General features: G+C 42.0%; 1 long non-coding RNA gene across 3 annotated transcripts in view; it reads left to right on the top strand.

The window, feature by feature from the left end:
* Positions 1-26,484, top strand: part of LOC311436254 — a 237,430-nt gene that overhangs the window by 170,735 nt on the left and 40,211 nt on the right. The window contains exon 7 of one of the 3 annotated variants that reach the window (XR_014692695.1): positions 6,808-7,326. The exons of the other annotated variants lie outside the window; for them this stretch is intronic. This is a non-coding gene — a long non-coding RNA (uncharacterized lncRNA). Of the gene's footprint in view, positions 1-6,807; positions 7,327-26,484 lie in introns of those variants that run through there. 3 annotated transcript variants of the gene reach the window in all.

Genomic DNA, 26,484 nt, shown 5'->3' with positions numbered 1-26,484 from the left:
CGACTGATCATATGGTGCAAAAGCAAATGAGCATTTGGGAATTCTGTGCGAGGCTGTTTCGGCTTTGGCATGCTGGTGCTCGATTTTATGGGGTCTGTGGGTTGCTGTAATCATTTAACTTCTCACCGTACTGCAGACATTTGCAGTGAGCAGAAGGCATCAGATGTAGGATAGTGAACTTTTGAACTGCTGTGAAAGCAAAATGTGCTAAACTGGAGAGTGAAAGGTGATGCCACCAGCAGCCTTGGAAATTTCACTTCGTTTCGTTTTTCAAGGATAAGAAACAGATGAGAGAAAAACTTTGTTGTTGTTGTTGCTTGCTTCAATGAGGAAAATGGTAAATTCATTTTTTGAGACAAATCAGAAATGAGTAGTACTATTCACTTCTTCAAGGAAGTCCTGAGAACAAAGACACAAATGTTAGAAGTGCAGGAAAGTGTGCTAAGATTCTTATAACTTGGCTGAAAGGTAATCAAAATAAAGCAAGAGGAGTTAGAAAGACTGCAAGGAACTTAAAAGGTGAGCAACCCCCAGAGAGACCCTCCAGGAGGTACCACATTTATATTATTAAAAACAATCTTCATCTGCAAGTCACCAGTAAACGAGAATTTTAATAATAAATTATCTCTGTGATCATTATTTTCTTTCTCTTGGAATGGCAAAAGACAGATGGCAGCCGAGCTGTTGTGCCTGCTGCACAGTGCACTGCTGATCAGCTGTGCTTGGGAGCAGGCACCTTGGCTCCCCTGCTGCCTGCTCGCAGGTCCCTGAGGAGAGCTCGGATCCGTGCGTTGGAGGCAGAGCACAGAAGCAAGCTGTGAAACCTGCTGGAAGAGCTGTAGAAGGAGTCGGGGCTGTAACATGACTGTAGGATGGCAGCATTCACGTCAGCCTTGGTGAAAGAGGAATGGCACAGCTGTGGAACAGTAAGGTGTGGATGAACAGCACAAAGCCCCTTTTGCTGGTGGCATTCCTTCTGTCCTGCGTTTGGAAGCCTTGCCCAGAGCTCTGTAATTAGATACCTGCAAGGAGATTTTAGCGCTCTGACCCTAGGCCCTGTAATTGACATTTTTTTGCTTATAGGCACTTAAGAGAAGTATGCCTTGGGATGCATTTCTTCTTAGGGTGACTGCCAGTTCGTGACCTGACTTCTGGTTTTCATCCCCTCCAATCTTACGCGTGTATCCTCTGCTTTCCTGCAGGGAGAGAGAGATGCAGACATGTAAATGATCCTTCTGGAACTCTTGTACAGGATTTCATAGTCTGTCACAGAGGAGCAATCGTCTGTCACATTAATATGGTTCTTATTACAGTATTTATGTCAAAACCCCTGTCTTTCATCATTTTCATTAGCATGAAAAGTAAGGTTTTAACAACGATGGTAATAGGTAATAATGTAACATTAGAACATAAATCTAGTGACAATACAGATACCCATGAAGTGACAGGGAGATGTTATAATTTGCTTCCAGCACTTATTTTAGGGACAGATTTGTGTAGGTGGCTTAATTTTTAGAAAGTATTTGCTATAATTATCAAAGCCAACAGGAACTCTTGGCAAAGAGTAAAAGGTAAAAGAAATCCTCGGCCTGTAATTGAAGGCGAGAGGTTGCAGTTCCAGATGAGCAGCTTTCTGGTGGTGCTTGGCACACATTCCCTTCCGAATTCTGACCGACATGAGCCTAAATGTTGTAGTAACAGGAGGATTCACGGTCAGGCTTGGGTAAAGGAAGGACGCTTTGAAAAAGCAGTGTGTGTTCACAGGCATGGGTAAGTAAAACGTTAACTGAAGTGAGCAGATCTCCGACTTAAATATCGTATCTGCTAGGATACGCTTTATTGCTGTCAGAACTGTGAAGCAGTTTGTAAGTCAGTGATGTTCACTTTCAAATTACCGCAGGGTAATGGTCAGCTGTGAAAACAGGGCTGAATAGCTAACGTGAAGTCATTTGTGCAGTTATTTGTCGGCACACAACTACTCAGTGGAACTCCTTATAGGGGAAACTCTATAGAGGAATTCTTTTTAGGTAGGAAAAACACAGAAAAGGAAAGTTTTCCTACGCAGTAAGGAAAGCAAGAGGAATTCAGTTATCCAAACCAGGACTTGAACACAACCTTGCAGTTAATTTGCAATGTAATGGACTGTTTAATGGCTTTCAGCAGTCAGGGAGTTGGTTTTACAAAGAGTGTGGGTAACAGGTCTAAAGACATCCAGGTGATTTACAGCACTTGTACACAGAATCACAGAATCATCTAGGTTGGAAGAGACCTCCAGGATCACCTAGTCCAACCTCTGACCTACACAGCACAATGCGACATGGTGCCGAGAGGAGCAAGGATCATCTGCTGTGGTGCCAGAGCTGAATGCAAAGCTGAGGTCTCAGGGCTCTGTAGCAGAGCTGTCAAGAGCCCCTCCACCCAAAGCACAAGTTGACAGGCCCAGAACTATCTTGAAGACCGTGCGTAGCCTTGTGTTGCTCTTCACTGAATGGCCCGTTTGCTTTAAGGCCCAGGATTGTTTCTACCCTGCAGATTTTCTCCTCTGGCTGAGCTGTGGGATCAAGTACCACATCCTTGTAGCTGAAGATGTGCACCCAGCCAGGCTGTACGCCCACACCGACTTGCTCCTGAACAAGCCATGAGGCTTGTCTGCACGAGGATGGTGAGCCCAGGAAAGTAGGACATGAAAGTGTGTGAACTTAGGCACTCTTTTTCCAGTGCAAATCCCTGCATGGGTCTCATAGAGCAGGCCGTCACCAAGAGCATCTGGCCAGTAGGCTCAGCATCTGTCCTGTGAGCTGAGGCTCCATCTCGGTGCGCTGAACTGTTCCATCAAGGCCTTGACTGGTGACAAGGTGTATTTGTCAACTGCTGCCCTTTTAATTTCCTTCCCCTGAGTTAATCAGTCATTGTCACTGGTGGAACTGAGCTGATTGGTGCTGGTGTTGGTTTGTGATACAAACTTTTTGTCTGTAGAGATCAGAGTGCTCTGCAAATGAAGGTGAATGCTCTCATCCCCATTTAACTGATGGGAAAAAAATAAAGCACAGTGATGAAAAGCAATTTCTGAAAAGCAGCAGAGCTGGTAGTTAGCCATTGGGAATAAAATCCTGTCTCTTACTGTCCCTGCGTGGGCTTCATAAATTTCAAGTGTGCATAATGTGCAGCATGAGACATGTTTTGATATATATCTTTTTGACAGACAAATCATAGCCTATCTTTGTGTTTCCAGACAGGATGAGCCTTGTTCTTAAAATGAGATTTCCAGTGTGAATATTCATGTTCACAAAAACAAATGCTGTTCATTTAAGTAGGTTGCAGTATCCATAGATCCTCAGATTTAAGCACATACTCTTGCCTGGTAGGTTGCTCGCTAGGGCACTCACCAAAAGAGTTTGCAATCTGGAATTAGGTTCAGTCAAACGAAATTCACTTGAATTATACAACTCATTGTCTTTTCGTTGGTTAGAATCACTTTGTCTTCTTTTCAAAGTGGAAGTTCGGTTCCATGTGAATAATGAACCATCTTTAGTTATCCCCATCACCTTTGTTTCAGTACAGTAGATAATTCATGAAGATGGGAAGCACCGGGAGTCCAGGCTGTCAGCTTTGGTGCCAGTTTGTGCCCTGGAAGGATCTGGCTCAAAGCCTGTCCCTTGCAAGAGCCTGTCCCCTTGGAAGTGTGCACACAGCAGAAGGGACAGCCGTGTTGTGTGACTGACGATGGCAGGAAGATGCCTCGTTGCACCATCAAGCATTTATAATACCCGTGCATGGGCAGCAACTTCTCCAAAGTCCATTCTGAGGCAAACTGGCAGTTTTTAGTTACTCTGATAGATTGAGTCTAAATGCCTTTAGATTTCCAATGGGCTGCTACAGCCACTACTTCTTAATTATGCTAGACCTTCCAGCCACTGGCACTGTTTTCTTGGGTTAGACTTCTGCTTGCATACGTTCATTTATGCTTGTTTCAACATTCAGGAGTGTCGCAGTCTACCTGTAACCTTTGTCTGGTTCATGCCTGCATGCACAGGTGTGCAGACCTGCCAATGTTTACGCTTCCACTGCCAGATGTATCTGCAGAGTGACATCTATCTGCCAACGGTGAGCGACAAGCAGGAAGAAATGCTGCAGGCTTTCCTATTAAAAAAAAAAAAAAAAAAAAAAAAGCTGTTGCCTTTATATTTACATAGCATTGCTGCCTGATTATTCGGGAGCTCTGAGGCTTATCCCAAGATGATGATTTTTACATCAAAAGTAGATTAATGGAAGTCGACAGCCTCATGTCCATCCAAACGCAGTGTGAAGTGATAATAAGTATAGAATTGCTAGTCAGTAGGGTCCCATGTCACATTCTCAGACTAGATAAATGATGAATATGTAATGAAATTACATAGAATTGAGACAGATGGCTCTAGCTTTTGATAAATGCATATATCTTCACAATCAGATAATAATGCCAATGTGTGGAAGATCAATTGGGATATAACAACTTTGAAAACGAAAATCATTTTTCTGCTTTCACTTTAAGATGCGCATTTAAATCAGAATCAATCTTAATTTAATTATAAATTTTTTCATCATGAAATTAAACAAGGAGAAGAAGAAGAGAAATCCCAGGAAAAAAATACAGGGACATTTTCATCTTATTTTGCTTTGAACTGTAGTTATTTATCCTCCTGCGTATAATGAAATACCATCACCAAAAAGAAAAGACAATTATTTTCTCTCCAATAGACGTTAAGATAGATTGATGATCCCCACTATAAAAAGGACTAAATGAAATTCTTGACATCTTTTCAGGAAGATGTCATTTGTTCCTATGAACTCCGGTTATGAGGAAGCTTATAATACGGTCCACCTGTTATTGATAGGGATGTTTAATATTTTACTGACTATTTAAGGTGCAAAGTCCTTGAGATAAATCAACCTCTCCTTCTGTCTCTTGATTTTACCATTTTACTTTAGGTACATCTTTCAGAGAATTGACATGATCGACTAGGGACATGGTGTAAAAATTACCATTTGAAATAACGTCATTACCAAAAAGTAAGGATTTCTGAGAACAAAGTAATTATGAAGCTTATTAAATTCAAAGTTTCTGCATGCTGCAGATTAGTAAAAGAGTAATGGCAGCAACTCATCACATAATTTTTGCACGGTGGTTGTGTATTGTCTGAATTACCGTCGCTTCTTTTGAATTTGAAGTCCTTGCTTGTAAAGATAAACAAATATATCTGTCCCTCATGTGCGTGGGATTCAGGCTGTCTTTAGGTGGAGTGGAAAGAGCTTGTGGCTTTCTGCAGTCCATCAGCCAAACTTCGAGTACTACATAATGGAGAAAAAACACAGCCAGCTGAGAGCTAATGTTTTAGGTGCTGCAATGCACAAAAAAAATGTCTTCTGTGTACGAAGACAGAGACTATAAACTCTTTAAATGGTAGCGAGGTGAGAGGAAGAAATGGGTTACTGAAGCAGTTTTGCTTAATTGGGTAAAATGTACTAAACGAGAGCCCGACAGGCTCCTGTGCTTCTTGGCTTCCTGTGCTGCTCCCACGGGAAACATTTCGGGTGAGGTGGTGGCTGCAGAAACCCTGAGTCAGGAGCCAGTCCCAGAGAAGGTAAGTCAGGTCTAGCCTGCAGCTGGGGGCTTTCCAAGGGAAAGCCTTGTGTTGTGCTGCACGGTACGAATTAGGTTGCTGGTTGCAGAGCCAACACAACAGGAGCACATCTGCCACACCCATGGGTTTGCCCCCTCGCTGCTTCCAAAAATCACTTGTAACTTCTCTCAAAGTGAGTACCTACAGCTGGAGGCTCCCTGATAAGGCTGAAGTACCTTGGTACTCGCTGAGCAAGAATTCTTTGCATTTATCATTCAAGTGGAAGAATCACTAAGCAGCTCAAGCATTTCTCGTGGTATTCGTGTCTTCAGTCTGCATTCATGTGAACTCATGGAGAATCTGGGATTTGATCTTAAAAGAGCCTATCACTTCACAGTTAGGTGATATGGGGATTTTTTTTTTTCTGTGCATCATATCTGTGATAGCTTATTGATCAGAACGAACCAACTTTCAAAGGACAAAATGATGCCATACATTTTACTTATGATACTTGTGCAGCTGCTGAACAATCACACCACATTGAGCAAACTCCTTGCAGGTGGCCAGTGAGGAGTGCTCTGTTCCCACAGATGCCAGGTCTTTTGCTGTTTATAATGCATTTTAAAAGCCATACTTCATTATCCATCAGGGCAAATCCTCATCTACCTCGTAGGCCACGAAAAATGAAGAATTTGGGGTCCCTGGCCCAGATGTAGCCTGCAATTCAGTTTCATGGGATGTGTAACTATTTAATTCTTTACAATATAGCAGGTTAACTCTGTCAGGGTCATTAAAAGTAGTTGGCCAAGGTATTAGAAAAAACTTCTGGCTATCAGCAAGAAAACAATTTGACATCTCTGTGGTTTAGAAAGAAGTAAAAATGTAATTTAAAATCCTTATTTCGATACTTCTACTAGAGCATAGAAAAGCTTGGAGAAGTGGAGATTCTGATCGGAGATTACTGGTGCTGTTAAAAACAGATTATCCTATAGGTGGAATTCACAGTAAATAGCTCTTACATATTGTGTCTGTGGCAGTTTTAGCACCTGCACGGTGGATATATGTAGTGAGAGAGGAGATCTGCAGAAATTTAGGAATGCCTCAGAGCTTACCAACCATCTCTCAGTGACACACAATATTTCTGGTGTTTCTCAAGCTTCTGCACCGCTGTGCCAGATCCTCTCACATCCTTCCTCCCCGTTTGCAGTTGCTGGTAGTACAACCACGAGACGCTTTTAGAGGAGGCACCAGGTAGTGGAGTTGGGCAGACTTCTGTGGAAAGCGCTGCTTTGGGAATCCCACAGCCATAGGACTTAGGGAACCAGATGAAAAGTCCCCAAACCAACTCACCTTCAGGTTTGCTTGCTTCGTTTGAAAGCTGGGAAGAAGAGGGAAGGGGCAGAACCCTGGAGAACCATTAATGTGACTGTACACCCCTGTCCAGGGCTTTATTTCCTTCCATAAGGTGAACGTTTGCCTGCAAAGGCTATCAAATATTCATTAGTAGAAGGCAAAGTGCTGCTGTTCTCGTTTTTGGACCTACTTTCTAATATAGTTGCAGAGATGTATGTGCGTATATTGGAGTCTGTGAGTCTGCGTTGTATCATAGAGTTTTCTGCATCTCTTTGCAATGGAAAATGTGTTTTTCTTCCTCCATGTTTCACCCCCTCCTAGCTCCAGCTTGAAAGCTGTTTAAGTAAAATTCAAATAAAGGAATGCGCTAGAATTGGAAAGATAATTATAAGACCAAAATCCCTCACACTCCACTGGATTCTTTCCCTCCTGATGCGGACTCTGGATTTGCTTGTGAAAGCAAAGAAAAAGCTTTCTTTGGTGCATTGTCATTAAAACAGTTAGAGTCTGCAAATCCCGTGCAGTCAAGACAACAGCAGGATTATTTGGAATTATAAGAATGAGCAATGGGTTCCGCTTAATTACAGAAGTTACGGAGGGAAGGGATTTAGAGACCGCCCTGTCCATCACCCCTCCAGCGCGGGATTGTTCTCTCCAGAGTGCCACTTAGTCTTTTCCCATGGCATTGCATGTTCCAGGCGATGGATCATCCGCTGCTTTGCTGGGGGACTGCTTGGCTTCTGCAGGGTAGCCCACTAGTTTTAAAATGACACTGGATGCCAGATCGTATTCTCAGTGTGGACTTGAGCAAAATCACTTACCTGAGCGTGGCTGGGGCCACTGAGGCTGGATGAAAAAGGAAGGGTAGCATCGTATGTCACTGTCAAGATGTATCCCTCAGAACTCAGGTTTTGGCTTGGTTTTCTCAATTTTAGTGCGGATTTCTTCATCTTTACTTGCTTCTGAGCATTCGGTTCCTCCCCATTATTTGGGTTCATGCTCTCTGGTTTCTTGGTCTTTCTCTACCGGTTTGATAATGCGGACTTGACCTGTAAACAGTGCTTCTCTTTGATCATGATTTGGCTTGTAGGAAATTTCCTGCTGAAATACTGAGTTTGGAAAAGCAAAGTGGAAGAAGCATTGGAATGCTTAAAAAAATAATCTCTATCTATCTATCTATCTATCTATATATTTTTTTCAGAAAGCTGAAAGCTTTTACTTTTTCTCTTATTTAGAGGTTTGGGTTTTTATGGGTAGATTTTTGTGGCTTTTATCTCTGATTTAAAAGCCAAGCATTTTTTGTAGATTAAAAAGTTCTTCTCCCTCTCTCTAACTAATGGCTTGCACAGATTTCTAGGCAGTTGAATATTTCTCTCAGATGTCAGCAGGTTATATATAAAACCTTATTAATTCATCCTAACTCTTAACTCCTCCTAGATGTGTGACTGAGAACCACATGAGAAATCCAGCCAGTACTTTGCCCAGCAATGCCGTGGTTTTCCATATATCTAGGCTCCTGCTATTGTCCATTCAAGGTCTGGTTCAGTATTGTTTCTGTCAAGATTCTGTTCTCTCACAAAGGATGCAAACATTTAATCACTTTTCCCTAAGCGCTAACTTCATGAAGTTGGTTAACATTTCTGTTTTTTTCTTCAGACACAAACTTTGGTGAAAAGGTATTACGGTATGGAAACGTTCTTACTTGGAAGTTTTCTGTTCCATATTTTGTATAATCCAGAAGGAATAAAATTCCTAGCTTGAGGAAACCAAAACATATCTTTCTCCCTGAAACCTCTGATCCTCCCTGACATGAATAGAAAAAGTCCCCATCCTCAATATATCCCAAGAAAAATATTCAGCATCTTTGGAGCAATCCCTCCTTCATTCCAGGTTACTCAAATTATGTTCTTGTATCTTTCCACTCCTTTTTCTCCCTGTAAAGATGAGTCAATTATATTTTTGCTTCCTGACATTCAGTGTCCCTGACATTCACGATTAATACTATCTGTAAAATGTTATTAGCAGGATGCTTATTCTGCTTTAAAGTTGCTCCAAATGTTTGAATAGGTACATTTGCAATTTTGTTCCTTGAAAGCAAGCTTCTTAAAGACAGAAAGCTAAAACAGCAGAGGGTAAAAACTCTTATATAACAGATGAAACTAAAGGATTGAAGGGCAATTACAGTTAAAATACAGCTAATGTATACCTCTAGAAATGATACTACTGAAAGAAGAGCATTTTTGCATCTCCATTGCTAAAACAGCACACCAACAACGCTGCTAGCATCTCCCCCAGTGCTTCAGAGAGTCCAACAGAGAGCCACGTTAGCATGTAGCTTGTCTGAAAAGTGCACTTCCCAAGCTCTAAGCTGTTGGGCAAGATCTACAGTGGTATTTTACGTTTCAGAAGCAGATTGGTGTTATCAGGGTTTAAGAAATGCATCTCCTGCAACTTGGGTGTGTTAATCATCTTGATTTTGATAGGCTTCGTCTGCCTAAGAAGTGTAGGTGGTTTTGGAAGTACATATGGCCTTGTTAATGCACATAAAGGGCCCTTGCAGCTCTGATTCATGCTGCTCATCTTTGCCTTCATCTTCTCAGGAATGCCGTGGTTTAGCCAATCCAAGCGTTGGCTCAAAAAGCTAGTGGACTCGTAAGGTCAGGAGTCCTAATTTAAGATCAGCTGTCTTAAGTATGTGTTTTGTCTAAACTTCTGTGTCTTTTGGAGGGTGGAGAGTGGGGTGGGAGGGAGCTCTTCCAGTCCTCTCGTTCAGTCTAGGACGGTATGACATACCTGTGTTCCCACTCTCAATTGAAAGAGCACAGGCAAACTAACTTTTATAGGAACTAAACTCATCACAGTCATTTTGTCCTGCCTTACAGTTTCTGAACTGATCCCAAGGAATTCCCTGTGCACAGTCCTGTCCTTGTGGCACTTGGGATAGTTTCAGCTAAGTATCAGGATGAAAACAGACATCTTAAAAAAAAAAAAAAAAAGCTGTTTTTTTTTTTTCTGGATCCTTTATGTAAAATAGTGATGCTTTGGTTCCTCTTGGAAAATTGAACAGACAACCAGCTTAAAGGTCTCTCTCTTCATGGTTGTGCTTTAGGCTATCTAGAAAGAGAGAAGATTGAACAGTCCCTCTAGATTACAGTTTCACGTCCCAGTAGAGCAAAACCCCGGGACAATTCTTTACAACACCATTTGCTATGACAGGGGGAGACTTTAAAATGACCAGAGAGCCATCTATTGCAGTGATTGCAGAATAAACAGGGTCGAAACTAACTTTATCAGTAGCCCAAAGTATAATTATAGAGTTGCACTCTGCCAGAGTGGAAGAAAATAAAATGCTAGTGTTACAATCCCTGGAAGTAGTTGGGATCACAAAGCAGCCATCTTTTCTATAAACTGGATTAGCCAGAGGCAAAATGCTTTCATCAATCGATGATTGCCAGAACTTTTTATATTCAGAAAGCTTTAGAAAGTAGAAGCTCAGATAAAGAGAAATGTTCTGCTTCAAAGTCTTCAAATATCAGTTCCTGCAGGCACTCTCTGGGGATTATAGTATTGTTTAGCAACTCCCTGATTGGGGGATTTGGAAACCTGCAACCACAGGACTGCAGTCGTGCTAGGAAATCAGCGTTGTTGGTGAAGCAGCAGTGGTAGTTTCCGGGCCAAGTTTCCTTGACTTCATAAGAAGGCCAAAGCACCTTTAGAGAAAGTGTTTGGGGTTTGAGTTATAGCCTTAAAACCTTAATTGCAGGAAACCTTAATTGGTTTCCCACAGTACTGGCTCTGACAAGCCCCCTTTGATATATGGGGAGAGTGACAGCTCTTTCTATGGGAGAGCAAAACTAAACATGTCTCCTTTTTTTTTTGGCATAGATTTGGTATATTCCACAGCATTTGTTGGATTCAGGATTGTAGGAAGGATAATTTTTAGAAGGTAAGTGTACAGCCTCTATTTTGGCTCTTGAAGGGACTTTCTTCTTCCATTGCCAGCCCTTCTTTCGGCTCACCCAATATGCTCATCTTTGAGTGAGAAACTATTTGAAAAATAGCAACGTGATATGAGCATAAACCATTCCTCTGCTAGCTAATGCTGAAGGTTTACCAAGAGCACTACTGTAGCCTGGAGATCTCAAGAAGGTGGATGGAGACGGGATATTGAGTTACTGCTAGTGATGGGAAGCATTTTAAGTAAGTTAATTTAGTTTATATAAAATCTACCCCTTTGAAAATAATCTGCATGGTGTGTCACAACAAACAGAAAAGCAAGCATTGCCTTTTTGGTGATCTGTCACACATTTTGATGGTTTCAGTCACCTATTTGTAAACTTGACAATTGAAGAATAGGACAGCAAATGTATTATGCGGCCTCTTTCCTGAGAGCACCCGCTGCTATCTATCTCCTTACAAATGTGGGCACTTTGACTACTTCATGAATGACAGCTGCACATGCACAGTAAACAGTGGGCATCCTCACTGACGATACATGTTGAGCCAGTACCACTGAATAGTTTTAGTCCCATTGCAAATAATATACAAGCAGTATGGTCATTTTGAGCAGGCAGCATTCATCCAAACCAGTGGCAACTCACAGCATAAATTCCCTTATAATTCCAGCGCAGACCCAAGGAGCTTCTGCCAGTTTTTAAAACTTATTCTTACATTTTGGGTAATTCAAATCATTGTTTGTTTGTTTGTTTGTTTTTCTTTTAATTTAAAACAGCTGACAATAATAATGATAGTGAAAGTAGCCTAGCAGAAAAGCATCTTCTCTCTTCATCAAAACTCTTAGCAGATCCTCCCTGAAGAGCATAATTTTGAGATCCTGTGTTGGGTTAAGTAAGGCAAGGACAACAGCTCTGCTCCAGAAAAACAAACAAACAAAACCCACCACCAACAAAACAACCCACACAACAACAGCAACGACAACAACCCCCCCTGCCAGTAACACAAAATGGGCTGTCACGATTTTTCAAATCTGTTACGTGACAGGTTTGCGATTTGAGCAGGCTCTTGGCTTTTGGGAAGCCATGATCCTGTAGTGGCAGCCTTCCCAGCATGAAGTATTCCTGTCTCGTCAAAGAAGCTTTGAAAGGAACAAACGCTGTTTCATCACTGTTTTGGAAAACTCTTGTGTTCGTGGCATTTTGTGTACTCTTTAAATAACAAAGAGAAATTATGTTTTATGATAGCCCAGTGATCAAAGGGCACAGTCAGCTGTCATCTGCAGCATCACCCTGCTTGTGTCTGTGGAGCTGCCAGGATTTTTACACGATGCTCTAGCACAGAATTTCCCCACAGGCAAAATCCTGTCCGTCTTTCATTCCACACCACAGAAAGGACAGAGAGAGTTTGTTCCAAGTTGTGCTGTCCCTTTTTTAGGCATCTTCCAAAAACGAGGCCAGAGGAGCTGAGCCTCCTGCAGATGGTGCATGCGTTTGCTCTCAAGGGCTGGCAGCCAGTTTGCTGCCATTCGCGATCAATGCTGTGGTGACATGGATTTTTGCCACGTGCTTATTCCTCTGTTGTTTCGCTGTGTTTCCAAAGAAAGTGGTTCAGGGAAAAGAAAGCAAACCCAACACTGTCGCTATTATAAGTTTCGATGTCTACTCAGTAGTTTTAAAACCTTTGTCTCTGCAGCAGGGTTGTATGTTGGTCTCGTAGCTGGTGGAGGAGCTGTGTCCCACCTAACTGGTGGCTGATGTCTTGCAATGTCCAGGCAGATTGCTTCTGTAAAGGGCGATTTCTCTTCCACACGCTGCCTACTCCTCATCCAGATTCAAATACGAGATGGGAAATTGCAGTCTTATTTATTTCCTGAAAGGAAAATCCTCTGTTATTGGAGTAAGTGTTTTGAGGTCCTCTTTGTTATTTGATGCATCTGTATGCAGTTACTGCATGCTACTGATTCTGTTTACTAATAGTTTCTGATTTTTGTTATGTTTTGAATGTAAAGAGTTACCAGAACAGGCCTACATTGGAAAAAAATACAACAAAAGATTTCAGTGACTATTGTTAAACTGTCTTTCTTCCTCTCCCCTGTATTAATATTCAGCGTGTTTCAAGCAGTGGTGTGCTCTCTCTATAGCTCCAACCAATTGGAGAGAGAACAATAAACGCAGATGTCGAGATGGTTGGTCCTTCATCATCAGAGAATCGTAGCCTTAGGGAGGCATTTAAATAGCAGTTTTGAAAGACTCCTTGTTTAGAAGCTAGCTATGAAGTTTTTCTCTTTTCTGAGGCTGTGTGCGGGGCATGAGGCTCAAAAGAAGGCAGTGTGCTACTCATGGACTCCAGAAGCCCTGGGATTTGACATTCCCAAGCAGAGGCACCTGTGCGTCCAGGTGGGCTTTGCTAAACCAGCAAGGAAGGATTTGTCTTCAGTTGGTGTCAGCCTGAGGTCACTAATCTGTCACTTGCATACCAAAATCTGAGCGTCAGTGAGGGTCAGGCTGCAGCTGGATGACCTGGAGTGGTGCAGATGGAGCTTCAGAGCTGCTCAGACTGCTTCCTACCTTACTGCAGTTTTATCTCGAGTGATGGAAGATTGCCCATTCCTCAGGTTAGCCCCTTCATTTCAAATCCCCACATCCTTCAGACCTCTCTGCACCCCCTAGTGTTAGTTTGCAGACGCTAAGGAGCTTGTACCTTTATGTAGGTGATTCATTCCTTCCCTATCACTTCTCTCTTGACATTTGAAATTGGATTTTGCAGAGGTACCACTTGCCTCTAACTGATAAGAAAGGTTCTTTCCTAGCAAAATGGATTTTCTGTCTTGCTCCTCTCCTTGCTCCCTTTATCTGCCCCCTTTTGCATTGTTCATTCTGTTCTTTGCATTCATTTTTGTCTCGTTTCTTCCCTCAAGCACCCCTGCCTCCCTTTCCTTGTCTCCATTTCTCTACTTTCTCCTCCATTCTTCATGCATCCCCTGGGTCTCCTTTTGCAGGCATTGCTGCTGCTCAGCCCAACCATTTTTTTCCTGATGACTCCCTGAGCCCGGAGCTCCTGCAGCGGCTGCGCAGACTGCAGAGAAGGACACCCAGCTCCCTCCTCGTCACTTCTGGTCTCTGATCTGGTCAGCTGTTGATCTCTGTCCCACAAACATTGGTTTCATTGGCTTGTTTATTTGGGTTTTTATTCGTGTTTGTTTGTTTGTTCAGCCACAAATGGGTGCGGCTGGTTAGGACCCACGCGTGTGGTTTAAGAGATCCTGCTTGAATCTGTTGCCTTCCCAGTTCACAGAGAGAAATTACGCCGTGGTGGTCATTTCTTGTTGGAGTTTCATTTAGTGTAAATAATTAAATATTGATTGAGGCCAAACGGACTCTAGGCCAAACAAAATTGTAGGTTAGGCATTCACCTGGGAGACAGAAACCCTGGGCATTGGTGAGTTAGCCACTGGGCTAGCTGCCACTCCAGTCTTCTGCTGTTGTATTTTCCAAATGAAATCTGTTTTCTGTTCTGTCCCCTCTTCACAGGGATGAAGGGGTTAGGACAGCAGCCCAGATCCTCAGATTGGGTTAGGGCAGTGAGGAATGAAGAGAAACAGAGGTGAAAATGAGAGATGGGGAAAAGGGGAGACCTGAAGGGCAGGAGGGAGGCTGGGTATGCTGAGATAGCGACTGGAGCCGGCTGAGGAGGTCCAGCGATGGAGCAGGCAAGGCTTGAAGCATCAGGGAAGATTGGCTGAGATGTCTGGGGTCTGGATCAGAGCACTGGCCATGGAAATACACTGCTGTGGCATGTGGGGCAGCCAAGGCAGGGTCCCACTGTGGCAAAGAGGGCTGAGGGAAGGCCTGAGCTTAAAGCTGCCTGCAGAGGCTCTTGGCAGTGCTTCAGGCTCTTCCTCTGTGTAACTTGGAGCAATTTTCTACCCGGTGCTCCTCAGGGCTTATGGAATGGGCTCGGGGAGAGGGAGAAAGGCAACCCGCTGAGATCCTGCAGCCCTTTTCGCCGCTGCCCAGCATCTGCAGCAGCTCGCCTTTGGTAGTGGAGCTCGTGGGCTCCCACTGGCACCTCACAGAGTTGAAAGAGATTTGAACCGCACGGCTCTTTTGTTTAGCAGGAATCACGGAGACAAAACCAAGAGCAGCAATCCTGAAAAGCAACCCCACGTCACCTTCTACTTTAATATCATCTTTTCTTCTGCGCGTGTGCTTGACTGTGCCTCTCAAAGGATAATTCATTAAAAAACTTTCTTAGAAAATGTGGCCACATGAAGCGACTTGCCATCTCGCTACTTTTGCTGCTCTGTTCATTCAGAACGGGAGACTTTTATCAAGTCTTTAATTTATCTCAAAGCTTTATTCCATCATTGCTCTATTTCCAATTCCATCTTAATAATAACAAGGCTTTCTTTTATTTACATTGGTGAAGCCTTGAATTCATAAACTGTTGGAGTGATTTTAATGTAAAATAAGGTTTTATCACTGCATATAAATATATTTAGCCCGAGATTCATTCTGAGTAACCTTTTGTGGGCTCAGAATAAATGTAACACTTTTTATGTGTACATACCACTAGATTTAAAACTAGATTTATGACATTGATTGCCATTGTTAGAGACTGGGGGAAAATATGGGGAATACTTTCCCAGTATTGAAGGCTGAACCACTTTGAAATAATAAACCATTCTTTCTGACTTCAAAGTAATTTTATAGACATATTTAAAGAACACTGAGAGTTTGTCTACTGCTTTTGTAAGTTTTATAATAAGCCAGAAAAAAGACACTTTGAAAAACGGTTCTTATTCATTATTGTTTGTATCAAAAATACAGCCTGTGGACCATGAACAGCATCAGAGCCTCACCGCATGCTCTGTGCTGAGCATTGGTAAGAAAGGGATAGTTCGTGGCAAAGGTATGGTTGGATATCCCAGGCAGAAGATGTTTTCTCATTATTCTTCCCTGCTTTGCAAGCGAGATACTGTCACGTACAGCCATGCAAGCTCCTGTTTTAGTGCCTCATTACCAACAGAGAAGAAGGTTTTCAGAGGGAGCTCAGCCAAGGTCACAAAGGTGAGTTTACTGCAGAGACAGGAGCTGGACACAGCTCCTTCCTGTTGCAGTTACCTTCCTGACATGCACACTGACTTGGCTAAAACTTCCTTGAGCATCTTGCCTGCTGCTGGATTTTTCCTTCAGCTTGTTTGATTTTATTGGCAAACTTGTTTGATCCCCTCCTCAAGCAGATACTGCTGATGCTACCCTTTCTCTTGGAAAAGTTTGGAGAAGTTATGTCTGGTGCTATTAGCTCTGCAGGAAACATTCCAATTGATTTATCAATCGCACTGTAAAATGAACTATGCAACTGCTGTATTTTTATTAGAGAAGTGACACAGACAAATTTTGTCACAGGATTCGCTCAATAGCTGTTTCACCGGGAGCTTGGAGTGCCTTTCGAGCGGCAGTACCTCTCAGTTATGGATATCCTGTCGTCTTTTTAGTTTTCTTGTCACAAAAAATATATGGTAACTACTGTCTTAGGTGAAATTGTTAGTGACTGAGCCTTTGACCTGCGTGCAAGAAGTACAGAGAGAGCTGAGGGAACAGAGGACGGGGCAGCAAGCCAGCGCTCCCAAGTTGCTTTGGTGCTGTTGGGGAGAAAGGTGAGTTCTGGTGGAGAGCAGCACTGCTGGGGTGACTTTGTGGGTACAGGGGTGGAAGCAGCTGGTCACACCCATTGTCCACATATTAAACCTTGTCAGTGTTCAATCTGTGGTCCCCATCTCTGTGGGAATCTGTACCCAGTGTACAAAGGTCTGGAGAAGAAGGAGAAGAAGAAAAAAAAGAAAGAAGTGACAGTTAGGTGTGTACCCTTAACATGAACACACAGGGAATTGCAGCTTCTCTAGAAAGTGTCTGATGGTGCCCAGATGGAAGAGTATTGGAAAACTGCACATGTATGTAAGTGTCATTTTTGTACGTGGAATATAAAGGTGTGAGTTGCACCTTCTACACGTGTAACATGTGCCTGAGTGGATGTTTTATATTTAATACACGTTCACGTGTCTGTCTGATGTATGCACTGCATGGAGCAGACAAGGCGAGTGGTTTCCATGTGTGCCCTGTGTACTTGAAGATGCATCACCTGTATAGACAACGCCTGATCTTCTTCTCCACTACAGAGTTGGGATTCCTGGGGAGGCCATTACTGAGCTTTCTGGGTGAGAGCCTGTCATGACAGATATCAGCGGTATTCCTCCAAAGCCAAAATACTGGCACTGATGTCAGGTTCGACCTCTTCTTGCTCATATTTTCTTTCGTGGAAATGTTTCTGTTGCTAATGTAGTGCACCAACTGCCTGCCAGATATATTGGACTAGGTTACCAGTGAGCTTATTTCATGGCTACTTCTAGAAAATGCATTTCTCGGGCTATTTTTGATTACCTTTGTTCTTGCTTTTCTGGCGGGTTTTGCTTTTGATGTGTTTGTAATCATGCATTATTCCTTAAAGGAAGCGTTTGGAATCTCCTTTTGTTTCTCAGGCAAACTCTTGGCTCTGGGGCTGTTACCAGCTTGGCACTCTTGCTTTGCATAGCTTTAATTTAAAGGGCAATTACTTTTATCTTTCTTTTGTGTTTTTGTTGTTGTTGTTGCTGTTTTCACTTTTTTTGGGTGTCCTTCCTTCCCAGTACCAGGAGCTTTGTTCTCTGATTAGTGTCCTGATTGGCAGATAATGGAATTGAACCGCAGTCCCTTAAGTGCAAGAGCTTGCTCATTACCCATTGCATCTGGCTGTATTTTGTAGAATTATAAAGAGATTTTATTTTGCCTGGGTAAAAACAGCCAGTAATTGAATTCATGCTAAAATATTTATTTTCCTATCCATCCTATCCAACACTAGCAGATGGCTGATAGGCACGTGGTGCTTAAAACTTTGAACGAGATTTGTAATGTTATTAAAAAAAAAAAATCTGGATGGCTTTTGATTCAGCCTTGATACAAAGCGGAAGATTTCTGGGTATTATCTAGTTGGAATTCAAAATTAACTGGGACGAGCCCCAGTGAGAACAAAGAACTTTTTTTTTTCTCTTCATTTTTTTCCCCCCTGGATGCTAAAGCCAGTCGGGAGTGTTATGATAATCCTGTCAGATCACTTGAATATCACAATTTCATCCAGAGATTCCTCTGTCAAAGCATCTTTCATGTTTGATTTGGTATAGCTCTGAGTTTTGCTGCAGGCCACCTGGACAGTTTCTTGACACGTGGATACAGACAGGCAGTGCATTACAGTGGGGTCTGGACATCAATAGCTAAAACCACCAGCGTAAAGATGGTTCGCAAATGAGTAGAGGTAGTTGTGTCCTTGGAGCAGAACTGGAAATATTTTTATAATGGAAAACATGGAGGGAGTTTAGCTATTTTTTATAGTGTTTAGATGCCCTAGCACCAGCAGACTACTCAAAGCACGTGTAGAGCACAATGAAGCATTAAGGTTGAAGAAGGTGCAAGAACAGGGACACTGGACAACCTCAGCTGCAAGAACAGGGACACTGGACAACCTCTGCATGCTGTCTTCCTTGGTGACTAAAACTCTTTAGTCACTCTGCTGCTCCATCATTTCCCTAGGCACCTCAATCTCACCGACAGGAAAAGCAGCAAACAGCAGCTTCATTTTCATCTTCTCCACTCATGATCCTACAGGCCTCCATTAAAATGATCCCTCTACCACCTCCTTTCCAAGCTCAGCTGTCTGTATCTGTAGTCTCCTCTTAAAGCAATGCCTTAATTATTTTTGACAACCCTCTTTTCTCATCTCTATCCTTCTGGAGGTGGGATGGTAAGAACTGTGCTTGAAGCCTTGATGTCAGTGCACCGGGAACATAGATGGAGATGTAAGAAGAGTGCTACAAGTGAGGTCATCCCAAAATATTTTTCCAGAGAATAAACACGTTAGAAACAGCAATCCCTGTTTTAAAAATAAGTCCTCCCCCCTGGCTACTTACAAAGTTGACAGGTTGTCTTGAGAGATTTAAAATAGTACCATTTTCTTATATTGTAGGTAAAGAAATATCAGATGTACAAAATAAAGGATGTTCTGAACTGCCTTTAAACTCCCCATACCCAGAATAAGAACCCCCCAAACTCTGAAATACTTGAGTCACTTATGAGGGACAGCATTTTTCTCTGCCATATCTTGCTTTAAATTGAATGCGTCATATGACATTAAGCGAAATGTGAGTTGTATCTTGAAAGACAGCATAACTCATAAATAGTGTAGACATAATCCAGTTGATGGCTTACTTATAACCAGATGAATCTAATATCCTGCTTAGCTGTAGGGTATGTGATTTTTGTATATGCTCCATGCTCCTGTAATTGTTTGTTGCAGAGGATGGTGGATTTGCCAGTCGCCATGAGCTCATTTCTTGCCTTAATGCCTTAATATAGATGAATATATTTTTAAGGGCTCTTTGAAATCTCAATCATATTTTAGCAGTTTTCTGAGTATAATTTTCCCATAGCAGAGAGAATCTGTGGAGAAAATGACTACAGGCCAAAATATTTATTGAATTACAGACTATTTATCACTGAGTTTGTTTAAAAAGATCCATATGAGGCTTCAGAATTTTTGGCCGGTCTCAAAGATACACAACTAGATATGAAATTTCTTGTAAAGTAAACTACATCATAACAAATGGCTTTATTGAAATTTGCCCAGAAAGATGTAAAGGAGAATGTCAAGAAAAATTATATTCTAACCCTAGTCTGACTTCTCAATCAGGATAAGAGACAAATAGTGCACTTCAGAAGTAGTGGAAAGGATTAATTTGAAAAATAACATTACATCCTTGTATATGTATTTGATCTGAAATGGTCATTCATTCAAAAGAAAAAAAAAACTCTGTAACTTCTAGTTATTTGACATGCATCTAAACAAAGTGTGGGATGTTGTAGGAATAATTCTGTGAAATAAAAATAATAGTAATATTGTAGTTCTTGATACTTCAGATCAACAAATCTGCAAATATTCTGATCAGTTCATGGGCCTTTCATAAGAAACAGCATTAGCTGACATTAGGAGCTGTTCTGTGGTTTATTACCAGGGCAGGTTTTATAAATGCCATTAGGAATAAATCACCAAAATCATTTACTTGTCTTGAAAGCAGCAGAAAGGTATAATTGACAACAAAATAGGAAGGTGTACTTTAGACAACTTAATGATGTTTCAGCCATTAAAAAGCCACGGGAATCTCAAAGTTTGAATATAAACTACTGTCATTGCGTTTTTTGTTGTTGTTGGGAGTGGTTTTTTTTAAAAAAAATCTTTTTTAAAAAAGAGCACTTGCAGTGAAATGTAGTGTGAAGTCCCATGCCTGTGCAGATACAGATAGGAGGCATTGAAAGTATGGAAGAGAATTTTGGATACACCATGGTCTCTTCTGTCAGTAGGACCGTGTAAAAGCATCTTCCAGGTGAGTGTAAATTCCTGGATGCCTACACTACCCTTGTTGGGATGTAATACCTATCAGTCGATGATATATAGCAGTGGTGGAAAAAGTGGTACTGTATAGTTCATTTCTGTGCTAGAGAGAGAGAACCTGGAAAGCTGGGGGCTGGGAATTAGAAGAGGCACCCACGGTGGGTTTCTCCTTCCACTCGCCCTTCTTACAACAAAGCAGCTCCAAATAAAACAAGAGGCTGCTCTACCTGAGAGTGGCCATTCCTCATGTAGAACATCCTTGCTCCTTGATTAATGGCACATTTTCCTTTGATTTATAACCGTGCATCGATTCAGGTGGCATCAGAATAGTAAGGGAAAAAAAATGAGGTTTATTAATAGGGAAACCTGCTTGCCATGAGCTACACTGTGTGATTCTATTGAGTCTGAGCCCTGCCCGTGCTGGGTCCCTCTGGCACAGTCTGGGTTTTGTTTCTGTCCCAGTGGGGAGAGGAAAGGGGCTGATGGCCACGTGGAGTGCGAACCCATTCCCTCGTGCAGCTCTGAGCTGCAGCCTCGGTCTGCACACAGCCCTCCAGCCAGCCTGGGGACAGGACCTCCTGCTGTTTGGCTCAGGATTTATTTTTAAGTAGAAACAAACGGCACCATGGCAGAGGAGGAGAAGACAACAGTAGGAAAGCGATAGGTTTTACTTCAGGAAAAAAGGAACTGCTTCAAGTAGTATTTTGATCCTGCTTTTACCCAGGCTCGTGGGATGAGGACAGCAGCTCTCTGGTCCCTCTCAAACTGCCTGCTGATGGGTTCTCTGTTGAGAAGTACCGTGCTTTTTTTAACATCTGATAAGTCTTTCCTGTATTTATTTATCATGTTGGTGTAATTAGTTAACTAAAACACTTTTAAAATCTGATATAATGACATGAGCAGCTGGCTTTATGCAGGTGAACTGTCTGCCTTCCTGAAGTTACTGCAGCACACGTGGCAGAGGACACGAGAAGCAGACAAGGCTGACAGTGCCGACTGCACCTGGAAATGTTGCTTGTGCCGCTCAGCAGCTGATTTCCAGTGGGGACAGGTATCAGCAATTACGTATGGGCATGAGTGTCATTTGTAATGATGGGTTTAACCTCCTGCTTTGCTTGCAGTTAGCTGCGCCCTGGAACCCTGGATCAAGGGTTGAGGTTGTCTGTAGGATAACCTTCAAAGGGGAGTACATTTGACATTTCCCTGCAGAGGGAAGCAGGTTCTGCACTTGGCACTGGTGTCCTCATCATCTGTAGGAAGAAAAGCTTGGAAATAGTTCTGGGTGTGCCTTGTGGAGCCCCTATGCCTTGTCATCTGCAGGCAGACCTGATGTCTTAGAGTGGCTTTAATGTACCAGGAGGTTCAGTACATCATCTAGAAAGCCCCTCTTCAAGGTGCTTATGGGATAGCTATTTGCACTGGTGCTGTGGTCCCCAGCTTCCCAGAGAGTGTTGCTGTTCCAGAGCAGGTGTAGCATTAGGTGCCTATGTGGGCATTATAGACTTGGAAAATCCAGAACTGGTATTTTTGGGAACAGATCTGGTTATGGTATAGTTTAGCCAGAGTGAATTTAGCTGCTTATAATTTTCTTGGCAGACCTAAGAGGAAGTAAGGCCAGAATAAGAGAGGAGAACAGGATTAGTTATTTGCTGTTGCTAGTGTTGTTACTGCTGGTCTCAATTATCTTGGGTAGTGTTTTGATGCTCCAGAGGCAAATGCAATGCAGTAACCACTCTGACTTGTGTTTCTTCTTGTTTGGAAATTACTCAGACCCTCAAAATAACTTTAACATCAAATTACTCTTTTTTTTTTTCATCTGTATGATTTTTTCATTGTATGAAAAGAAATGTGTTTATATACAGCTTTGTGCCTTATTTATGATCTTTACATTTCAGTCGAGTGTGTTTATTTTCATTATTTTTCTTAAGATACATGAAATCTGCAAAGGAACAAAGAAGGACACATGCCAAAAGCTTGCCTTCAACACTCTTTTAGCTGGTGCTAATTTTTTAGCCATTACTCAAGCAGCTGGCCAGGTCAGCAGAGTTCAGACAGGCTTCTTCTGTGCCACTTGCACAGAGTCTGCCATGGAGGAAGAGAAGTCTGCAAATTGTTAAGCATTTGGCAGTGCCTTCCAGTTGTGTTAGGTTATAACTGCATCAGTTGCATGATTAAGAGGAAGTGACAGGTAAGCAAAACGAGAACAAAAGGCTCATGCTGTTACAAGCAAATGTCACCATGTCATACACAACCATTAGGTGTACACCGATACTTCCTCTAAACACACACAGAAGAAAAACAAGAAATAACAGGAGAGGGAACATCTGTGTATGTGTTAATATGTACGTGTGTGTTGTATACATTGACCTTCACCTCGTGTATACAGGCCTCTTTCTGTGTGTGTAAGCAAATGTGCCCCTGGAGCTGTGGCACAGGGAGTAACAGTACGCTGGAGACGGAGCCTTTGTATGTTCCACCGGTCAGTTTACTGGCTTGCAATTTTCTGTATAGGCATTTGGGATTATTATTATTATTATTTTCAATGAAATGCATTTTGGAAAGGTATTTTATCAAATTTCTCAAGGTTTTATTTCTCTTACAACCTTTTGTGGATCCAAGTAAAATGAGGAAGTATTCCATACTTGTAGAACTACTATTAAGTATTAGCTCTACTATGAGTAGAAATGGCTACATTTCTATTGTACCATCTCATAACACTGTTTTTTAAAGTTGAAAGTTCTGCAACTAAAAGAGCTTTCACGAATGTCCAGTGAGCGTGAAAGTTAGTTGTGTAGATCGCAGAATCACAGGGTGACCGAGGTTGGCAGGGATCTATGAAGATCAGCTGGTCCAACCCCTCTGCCAAGCAGGATCACCTAGAGCACATTGTGCAGGATGGCATCTAGATGGGTTTTGGATATCATTGAGAAGGAGACTGCACAGCCTCTCTGGGCAGCCTGTCCCAGTGCTCTGTCACCTCACAGTAAAGAATTGACCTCTCGTATTCAGCCAGAACCTCCTGTGCTTCAGTTTGTGGCCATTGCCTCTCGCCCTGTTGCTGGGCACAACTGAAAAGAGACCGGCTCCATCCTCTTGACACCCTCCCCTCAAGTTTTTTGGAGTCCCCACCATTACCTTGCCAGGTGAGACTTGAGCTGAACGTACAACAGGGCAAACTGGTGCTGTTGGTTTCCATCCTGTATCCCCCCTCTTGATTTTATTTTTTTTTAATTAACCATGAGAATTAATTAATTTAATCAATTTAATTAACCAGGAGAATTTAATTAACCAGTGGCAGAGTCTGGGTCCCAGTCCTCCAGTTACCCATATATCCCTGGCAGTGTGGTCCCAAGGAGCAGCATTTGGGTCTGGAGGGAAGTTCAGTTTAGATTTTAAAAAGATCGGCACATACATATCACAGATAGCAAGTTGAGCACTGAAAGTAAAACAATGTTCAGAAGATAAGATCGCCTAAGTAACATTAATTCCCCTGTCTGTTTCTGACCAGTACTGTCATGCACTGTTAATGGTCACATCACAGAAGGAGTAGGCTTTAATACTCAAGATTCACACGAGACACCCATAAATCCTAAAGAAGAGTGTAATTCTGCATCCTGGAGATGCCCAAGTTAAGTAAATTCAGAAAATATATTGACTAGCTTGAGCTTCTCTCATCATATTTCCACAGATAGAAAATGAAAATGCCATTCAGCTTTCCTGCTACTATATATAAAAGTTAAATCTACGTATATCATTCACTCACAGGCCCTTTGGAGGGAGGTTTCTCGTGTTGGTAACAGCAGTCAGAAGCCTTTGGTTGCTGCTGGAAAGGGAATTTTCATTTCTTCATATTTATAGTAATAAATACTATTTTCTTTTTTCAACTTATTTTCTTAAGTATTTGCTTCTTGAATTTTCTTATGATGTTACCAGAAAATCTTGTCTGATGAAGTCTCAAGTGGGCAAGGGGAAAAATCTTCACTAATTTCATTCAAAAAGAGATGAACAGATGTTTAATATTAGTATACCTGCCTATGCGTGGTTTGAAGCTAGCTTGAGTACCTGACCCAGAGGCACCAGAGCTGGTCGGCCAAGCTGCCAGGAGTACATTTCTCCCTGCAATTGGAGCTGATGTCTGAGCATCTCTTTATTTCACTGGAGCCAGTGTTTTGCCCAGGTGTCTGACTCTGCAACTTCGTATCTGGGGATGCTTTATTGATTAATATTGTACAAGGTATGTGTATCTTTTTTTCCAGCGAGCACACCTGTACAAGTCAAATATTAATGCCTAGGGTATTCTGTAAATAGCATTCATAATCCTTCTCTGAAGCAACTTTCTGTGAAGCCATTTTCCACTCTGTTTCTCAGAGAAAAACAAATATATAACAGAACTATGAAACTCCTTTCCAATATTTCATTTACTGGCTTTCAAGCGTCATCCTGGGAGCAATGAGACAAGAAAAGAGTCTTTTCTTCCTTCAAGGTCTGCAGTGAACAGTGTAAAGCCACGCACAATGGATTTGGAAGAAGTTTTATATATTATGACAAGCAAGTGTATCTCCAGGGTGCTCTGCTGTTGTGGAATGTAGTTATAAGCCAAATCATCCATTAAGTCACTGAATGTGGTAAAATTTCTCAGGTTCTTAGAGACGAAAAGCATATGAGGAGACACACATGACTCAGTTCTTATGAATGCAATGAAGTAAGGTTATCAGCCTAAATCGTCCCTATTAATCAATAGTGTAACAGTCCAGTGATAGCCCCTGTGAACCTGTGGAGCTTTGGGACTGAGGTGGGTGGAAGGAGTCTGACTGCCAGTCTTAGGGTCGTGTACTCCATCTGAGCCTAAAACTGGTCCAGCTGAAAAAAAGAAAGCAAAGTATATGTGCTCTGTGCTGGGGAGGTGTTCGCATGGTTGGGAAATGCTTGGTTATGACACTTTATACATGGAGAGAGAACTGTGTTTTGTTTTTGTTTGTTGCCCCACCCCAGTTTTCATTTTCTTAGAATTTCTCTTTCTTACCAAGTCCTGAAATTCAGCATTTAAGAATTTGTCATGACAACCAAAGACAGGCATGGCTCTGTGGCAGTATTATTTGTATCATGCCAGAAATGATTTAGCTTTGGTGTACCTGCAGTAATGCACATCCATACATTCATATATCCATACCTTCACCTTAACTTCCAATAAACAGCTAAATACATAAAATGAGGAGAATGAACCCCATTCTCTCTGATAACCAGAGGCCAGTATTACTTTCACTACTTTTAGTTGCAATGCTTGCCATCAAAGGGATAGTAAATACTTTCTTTAATCTTTTTTTTATTATTAATTTGTTGTCAGTGTTTGTGTACTTGTCTGTGTATTTTTCATACCTGTGATCTAACTGTTTAGATTATGTCTTTGACTTCAGAAGTTATATTTTGTTAATTAGCTTTCATAGGAAAGGGACAAATTTCCTAAAAAAAAGATTGCAAAGTTAATTAAGGATGAGAAACAAAATAAAAAGAAAGTGCAACAGCCTGACTAAAGAGACAGAAAAAAAAAAAACAAACATGCAGTACAAAAAAGATATCAAAAACTATGAGAACTCTTAGCAAAAACACTTTTCAGTAATTAAAATGGCTCATCATTAAAGCATGTCTGTGGATAATTTTAAGATAGTCAGCATGCTGGGACATCCACAGCTTCTCTGGGCAACCTGTTCCAGCGCCTCACCACCCTTAGAAGTGAGTCAGTACTTGGAGAATTGAGCATCCAAAGAGTGCAAAGTCACTTGTGCTTACGATTAGTTTTTATACTAAGTGGTTTACACTGGGAGCTGCAGAAAGGGAGAGCAGAAAAACATGTTAAGGTGGGACTGGAGGTAAATCCCATTGTGTCTCCTGTGACATCTCTGCAAGATATGATCTCCAGGAGTGAAATGGCCTGCAGATGCCATAACTTGTTTCAGCACATGACATCCAATTTTGCAAGGTCTAATGACAGGCACAGAGTTAACTTGGGCTGCTGCTCTAAGCGTGCCTGGGAGCTGCTTACAAGTTCCAGCAGCATGTCAAGATCTTTGCCTCATCTTTTTAAAACGGGAAATAGCCA

Source organism: Aythya ferina (assembly GCF_964211825.1).
Source record: "Aythya ferina genome assembly, chromosome: 4".
Lineage (NCBI taxonomy): Eukaryota > Metazoa > Chordata > Aves > Anseriformes > Anatidae > Aythya > Aythya ferina.
This window is presented reverse-complemented; position numbering and strand designations above follow the sequence as displayed.